The sequence below is a fragment of the Triticum urartu genome, chromosome 2A, assembly GCF_056163025.1.
Source record: "Triticum urartu cultivar PI428250 chromosome 2A, HENAU_Tu73, whole genome shotgun sequence".
Classification (NCBI taxonomy): Eukaryota; Viridiplantae; Streptophyta; class Magnoliopsida; order Poales; family Poaceae; genus Triticum; species Triticum urartu.
In genome coordinates, this window is record NC_141874.1 from 626,013,510 (window position 1) to 626,021,907 (window position 8,398).

An 8,398-nucleotide genomic window follows, 5' to 3' on the forward strand; every position below is an offset into this window, starting at 1 on the left:
GGAGTCTGAAACGTTCTGGAAAGTGTCCCTTACGTATTCCTCTGGGGTTACGGTTTCAATAATATTGGTTTCAACATTTATGGGATTACCTGAGATATAATGTTTGATTCTTTGACCGTTTACCACCTTCGGATTTGTGCCTTCGAATTTGTTGATTTTTATGGCACCGGAATGATAGAGCTCCTCGATAACATAGAGGCCTTCCCATTTAGAGATATGTTTACCTGCAAAAAATCTTAAACGAGAGTTGTATAGCAATACATAATCACCTACATTAAACTCACACTATTGTATCCTTTTCTCATGCCATCTTTTAACCTTTTCTTTAAACAACTTGACATTTTCATAAGCTTGGGTTCTCCATTCATCAAGAGAGCTAATATCAAATAACCTCTTTTCACCGGCAAGTTTGAAATCATAATTGAGCTCTTTAATAGCCCAATATGCCTTATGTTCTAGTTCGAGAGGTAAGTGACATGCTTTTCCATATACCATTTTATACGGAGACATACCCATAGGATTTTTATATGCAGTTCTATAGGCCCATAATGCATCATCAAGTTTCTTGGACCAATTCTTTCTAGACCTATTGACAGTCTTTTGCAAAATTAATTTGAGTTCTCTATTACTCAATTCTACTTGACCACTAGACTGTGGGTGATACATAGATGCAATTCTATGATTGACGTCATATTTAGCAAGCATTTTACGGAAAGCACCATGAATAAAATGTGAACCACCATCAGTCACTAAATATCTAGGGACTCCAAACCTCGGAAAAATAACTTCTTTAAGCATTTTAATAGAAGTGTTATGATCAGCACTACTAGTTGGAATAGCTTCTACCCACTTAGTAACGTAATCAACAACAACTAAAATATGTGTATATCCATTAGAGGCAGGAAAAGGTCCCATATAATCAAAGCCCCAAACATCAAACGGTCCAATAACAAGTGAATAATTCATAGGCATTTCTTGACATCTACTAATATTACCAATTCTTTGACATTCATCACAAGATAGGACAAACTTATGGGCATCCTTGAAGAGAGTAGGCCAATAAAAACCGGATTGCAATACCTTATGTGCAGTTCTATCTCCCGCGTGGTGTCCTACATAAGTTTCAGATTGGCGCTTGCGTAGGATCTGTTCCTGTTCGTGCTTAGGTACACAACGTCTAATAACACCATCTACTCCTTTATAAAGATGTGGGTCATCCCAAAAGTAATGTCTCAAATCATAGAAGAACTTTTTCTTTTGTTGGTATGTGAAGCTAGGTGGTATGAATTTAGCAACAATGTAATTAGCGTAATCAGCATACCAAGGAGTACTACAAGAAGTACTTATGACATTTGATTGTTCATCAGGAAAGCTATCATCAATAGGTAGTGGGTCATCAAGAACATTCTCTAACCTAGATAAGTTGTCTGCAACGAGGTTCTCAGCTCCTCTTCTATCAACAATATGCAAATCAAATTCTTGTAGCAAGAGAACCCATCTAATAAGTCTAGGTTGAGCATCTTTCTTCTCCATAAGATATTTAATAGCAGCGTGATCAGTGTGGATAGTTACTTTAGAATCAACAATATAAGGTCTGAACTTATCACAAGCAAATACAACCGCTAAAAGTTCTTTTTCAATAGTAGTATAATTTCGTTGAGCATTGTCTAGAGTCTTACTAGCATAATGGATAACATTTAATTTCTTATCAACTCTTTGCCCTAGAACAACACCTACAGCATGATCGCTAGCATCACACATAATTTCAAAGGGTAAATTCCAATCAGGTGGCTGAACAATAGGTGCAGAGACTAATGCTTTCTTAAGTATTTCAAATGCTTCTACACAATCCTCATCAAAGACAAATGGTATATCTTTTTGTAATAAATTAGTCAGAGGCCGAGAAATTTTTGAGAAGTCCTTAATGAACCTCCTATAAAATCCGGCGTGACCAAGGAAACTTCTTATACCTTTGATGTCCTTGGGACACGACATCTTTTCAATAGCATCAAACTTGGCTTTATCAACTTCAATACCTCTTTCAGAAACTTTATGCCCCAAGACAATACCTTCATTAACCATAAAAGTGGCACTTTTCCCAATTCAAGAAAAGATTAGTTTCTTCACATCTCTGCAAAACTCGATCAAGATTGCTCAAGCAATCATCAAAAGAAGATCCATAGACGGAAAAGTCATCCATGAAAACCTCACAAATCTTTTCACAAAAGTCAGAGAATATAGCCAGCATGCATCTTTGAAAGGTAGCAGGTGCATTACATAAACCAAAAGGCATACGTCTATAAGCAAAAGTACCAAAAGGGCATGTAAAAGTAGTCTTTGATTGATCTTTAGCCAACACATGTATTTGAGAGAAACCAGAATAACCATCTAGAAAGCAGTAGTGTGTATGTTTGCATAATCTTTCTAGCATTTGATCGATAAAAGGTAAGGGGTAATGATCTTTCTTAGTAGCCTGATTTAATTTGCGGAAATCAATTACCATCCTATAACCTGTAATAATTCTTTGTGGAATCAATTCATCTTTATCATTAGGAACACCAGTAATACCTCCCTTCTTAGGGACACAATGAACAGGAATTACCCACTGACTATCAGCAACGGGATAAATTATACCTGCCTCCAGAAGCTTTAGTATTTCTTTTCTTACCACTTCTTTCATTTTAGGATTCAGACGTCGTTGAGGATCACAAACTGGTTTGGCATCTGCTTCCAAATTTATTTTATGTTGACATAGAGTGGGACTAATGCCCTTAAGATCATCAAGAGTATATCCAATAGCAGCACGGTGCTTCTTCCAAGTTTTCAATAATCTTTCTTCTTCATGATCTGAAAGGTTAGCACTAATAATAACAGGATATAACTTATTTTCATCAAGATAAGCATATTTAAGATTATCAGGCAACGATTTAAGCTCAAACACGGGATCACCCTTAGGTGGAGGGGGATCCCCTAGGATTTCAACAGGTAAATTGTGTTTCAGAATAGGTTCCTGGTTAAAGAATACATCATCTATTTCCCTTCTTTCATTCATAAACATATCATTCTCATGATCTAGCAAATATTGTTGTAAAGGATCACTAGGAGGTACGGCAATAGAAGCAAGACCAATAATTTCATCCTTACTAGACAATTCTTCTTCACGATGTTGTTTACTAAATTTAGAGAAATTAAATTCATGAGTCATATCATCTAAACCGACAGTAACAACATCCCTTGTGCAATCTGTGGTAGCATTAACAATATTTAAGAAGGGTCTACCAAATATAATGGGACAAAAGCTATCTTGTGGGGAACCAAGAACAAGAAAATCAGCAGGATATTTAGTTTTCCCACACAAGACTTCAACATCTCTAACAATTCCCATTGGTGAAATAGTATCTCTATTAGCAAGTTTAATAGTGACATCAATTTCTTCTAAATCAATAGGTGCAATGTCATGCATAATTTCTTTGTATAAGCCAATAGGTATTGCACTAGCATTAGCACCCATATCACATAAGCCATGATAACAATGTTCTCCTATTTTAACAGAAATAACAGGCACGCCTACCACAGGCCTATTTTTATCTTTAGCACAAGGTTTAGCAATTCTAGCAGTTTCACCGCAGAACTGAATAACATGCCCATCAATATTATCAGACAAGAGATCTTTAACAATAGCAATATTAGGTTCTACTTTAACTTGCTCAGGAGGTGTATATGTTTTAATATTGCTTTTACGAACCACAGTTGAAGCTTTAGCATGATCCTTTATCCTAACAGGGAAAGGTGGTTTCTTAACATAACAAGTAGGAACAATAGTATCATTATAAGTGACAATCTTTTCTTCAACTTTAATAGGTGCAGCTACTTTTACTTCTATGGGAGGATGATATTTAAACCACTTCTCCTTAGGGAGATCAACATAAGTAGCAAAAGATTCACAGAAAGAAGCTACTATGTCAGAATCAAGTCCATATTTAGTGCTAAACTTACAGAAAATATTGGTATCCATAAAAGATTTAACACAATCAAACTTAGGTGTCATACCTGACTCCTTACCTTCGTCGAGATCCCAATATTCAGAGTTGCATTTAATTCTATCCAATAAATCCCTTCTAAATCCAATAGTCTTCATCATAAAAGAGCCAGAACAAGAAGTATCGAGCATGATGCGATTATTTTCGGAAAGCCAAGCATAAATTTTTTGAAGAATTGTTTCTCTTGGGAGCTCATGATTGGGGCATGAATATAACATTGATCTAAGCCTACCCCAAGCTTGAGCGATGCTTTCTCCTTCGCAAGGCCAAAAATTATATATATAATTGTGGTCACGATGAACAAGATGCATAAGGTAATACTTTTGATGAAATTCCAATTTCAATCTTCTATAGTTCCATGATCTCGTATCATCACATAGCCTATACCATGTCAATGCATCTCCCTTCAAAGATAAAGGGAAGACCTTCTTCTTAGCAACATCATCGGATATACCTGCAAGCTTAAATAATCCACAAACTTCATCAGGATGCTTTGTTCCATCTCCTGTAAAAGGATTATCTAGCAGTTTTTCTATCATACCCGAAGGATACTCATAAGGAATTTCATTTTCAATAGGTTCAGTAGGTTGAGGAGCAACTCTTTCCTCTACTGGTCGGGGTGAAGATACCCCGAACAAGCCCCTCAGAGGATTACTTTCCATAGTAACAGGTGACAGTAAATTTCAGCACACTATATACATTTTTCCTTACCAAATTCCACCTACCAAAGGCGCTTCACTCCCCGGCAACAGCGCCAGAAAAGAGTCTTGATGACCCACAAGTATAGTGGATCTATCGTAGTCCTTTCGATAAGTAAGAGTGTCGAACCCAACGAGGAGCAGAAGGAAATGATAGCGGTTTTCAGCAAGGTATTCTCTGCAAGTACTGAAATAAGTGGTAACAGATAGTTTTGTGATAAGATAATTTGTAATGAGATACAAGTAATAAAAGTAAATAAAGTGCAGCAAGGTGGCCCAATCCTTTTTGTAGCAAAGGACAAGCCTGGACAAACTCTTATATAAGGAAAAGCGCTCCCGAGGACACATGGGAATATCATCAAGCTAGTTATCATGTTCATATGATTCGCGTTCGGTACTTTGATAATTTGACATGTGGGTGGACCGGTGCTTGGGTGCTGTTCTTAGTTGAACAAGTACCGCACTTATGATTAACCTCTATTGCAAGAATCCGTAACTACAACAAAAGTATTAAGGTAAACCTAACCATAGCATGAAACATATGGATCCAAATCAGCCCCTTATGAAGCAACGCATAAACTAGGGTTTAAGCTTCTGTCACTCTAGCAACCCATCATCTACTTATTACTTCCCAATGCCTTCCTCTAGGCCCAAATAATGGTGAAGTGTTATGTAGTCGACGTTCACATAACACCACTAGAGGCTAGACAACATACATCTCATCAAAATATCGAACCAATACCAAATTCACATGACTACTAATAGCAAGACTTCTCCCTTGTCCTCAGGAACAAACGTAACTACTCACAAAGCATATTCATGTTCATAATCAGAGGGTTAATAATATGCATAAAGGATCTGAACATATGATCTTCCACCAATTAAACCAACTAGCATCAACTACAAGGAGTAATTAACACTACTAGAAACCTACTAGCACCAATCCCGGACTTGGAGACTAGAATTGGATACAAGAGATGAACTAGGGTTTTGAGATGAGATGGTGATGATGAAGATGTTGATGGAGATTTCCCTCTCCCGATGGGAGGAGCGTTGGTGATGACGATGGCGATGATTTCCCCCTCCGAGATGGAAGTTTCCCCGGCAGATTGGTTCCTCCTCGTGGCGGTGGAGTTTCGTCCCGAAAGGTTGCTTCTGTTTTTTTTCGATGAAAGACTTCGTATAACAGAAGATGGTCATCGGAGAGCCACCAGGGGGCCCACGAGGTAGGGGGCGCACCCTAGGGGGGGGGGCGCCCCACCCTCGTGGACAGGGTGTGGGCCCCTCGGTATTCATCTTTGGCGAGGATTTTTCATTATTTATTGTAAGGTATTCCGTGGAGTTTCAGGACTTTTGGAGTTGTGCAGAATAGGTCTCTAGTACTTGCTCCTTTTCCAGCCCAGAATTCCAACTGCCGGCATTCTCCCTCCTTATGTAAACCTTATAAAATAAGAGAGAATAGCCATAAGTATTGTGACATAATGTGAAATAACAGCCCATAATGCAATAAATATCGATATAAAAGCATGATGCAAAATGGACATATCAGTCGCTGCCGCGTCGTACCTCGCCACCAGTGTCTGCGGTGGCCGCACCTCCCGTGTCTGTGGGCGCGCCTCCCGTGCCTGTGACAACGCCATGCAGGCAGAGACAGAAGCCGGGTGCATGGAGAGCGATGAGTCGGTGGCCAGCTTCTCCGTGTCCGCCGCCATCATCGAGGAGAAGTAGAACACGGGAGGCCGCCGCCACTTGGGTCCCATGAAGGCCACCGCTAAAGCGATGACTGCGCATTCAGGTTGTTTCTTTGCTGCTTCGTCTCTTCCGAGGACCTTTGTCGACCCCGCAAGTGTCTACCGGACATGAGGAAGACAAAGGGATCCGTCGGCGGACATTTAGATTAGGTACTCCCTCTCCGGCTAGCGGGAAATATTTGTTCTAAGAATGGATATATTGGATGTATCTATAACTAAAATAAGTCTAGATACATCCATTTCTAGGACAAGTATTTCTGGACGGAGGGAGTATTAATTATATCAAGAGAGCCAGATTAGCACCGCTTAGTTCATGTAAATGTAATGAAATCCACCATGTTTATATGAAGATCCGGCTTTTTTATATGAAATCCTGCATGCTTATATGAAAACAGTCCGTGTTTGCACGAATTTCATCTGGTTGGTTAGAGTTGTGAAAATGTATGCCGCTGGTGTTTGATGTCATCCTCCACGGAAGTAAACGGGAGGAAATTTGCCGGCTGCCGTTGGAGATGCTCTTATGCTGGAAATAATAGAGTCACATCCAATCCATTTGAGTTAATTGTGTGTATGATTCTCCCTCTATAAAAAGTTAATTGCATGTACAATATACACGTGACTTGCAGGGTGGCTACAACTTTGTACAGAAAGTTAAAAAGAAACAAGTCCATCCTTAATCTAGTATTCTAAGTACTCTATGGGTTCCACTGTCAGTACAGTAGCGAAAGAAGTATATATATTAAATAAGTAATATACAATATAAAAAATCTAAAGTTAAAGACATAATTCGAACTCGGGTCATTGCATTGCGAGCATCCGTTCCTAAATCCGTTCTGGAGATATATCTCCATGCCTACTCTTATACTCCATCCGTTCCTAAATATTTGTCTTTTTTAGATTTCACATGGACTACCACATATGGATGTGTATGTAGACATATTTTAGAGTGTAGATTCACTCATTTTGCTCGGTATGTAGTCACTTGTTGAAATCTCTAAAAAGACAAATATTTAGGAAGGGAGGGAGTAGAAAACAGAGTTGGTGATGATGGTGTGCGTGCCATCCTGCAATATAGGCCGTCGGATTTATATCTAACGGATAGGAAGGAAACTATGACAATTTTGCAAAAAGATACCCACACCCCTCTCCACGTTTGCAAATAAGGCCTTCTCTCGTTCATCCTTTTCTCTACTCTTACTAGTAATGTGCCCGTGCGTTGCAACAGATCCAAAATATAATATTACATGTTCAGAAACTTGAAAGAAAAACACTCTAGTTTGGTGTATATATCACTAAAAATATGCTCGTATTAGGTTTCACTCAAAATATATTCCTTGTGGCTGTTTTGATGAGGTGGAGGAGGGATCTGGTTGGTTTCAATATACTAAGGGGTTTCTGGAAATTGGATCAGATAAGTGCGGTCTTGTTGCAAAAAGCCAAGCCTTACATCATAGTCGTTAGATGCAGATCTGATGGTCATAAATGACGGATGGCAGACACACCATCATCACCAATTGAGTCTTTTATAGGAGTAGAGATAAAAAAACAGAGTTGGTGTTGATGGTGTGCCTGCCATCCGATTTATATCTGACGGATAGGAAGGAAACTATGGCAATTTTGCAAAAAGATACCCACACCCCTCTCCACATTTGCAAATAAGGCATTCCCTCGTTCATCCTCTGATACCAACTTGTAACGCCCTCGATGGGGCTATATCTCCCACATGTCGAAGCACAACTTAGAGGCATAACCGCATTGAAAGCAATGTCGCAAGTGAGGTAATCTTCACACAACCCATGTAATACATAAGGGAAAGAGATACATAGTTGGCTTACAATCGCCACTTCACACAATTATATGAATAAAGCATTACATCATCCAAATACACTAAAGGTCCGACTACGGAACC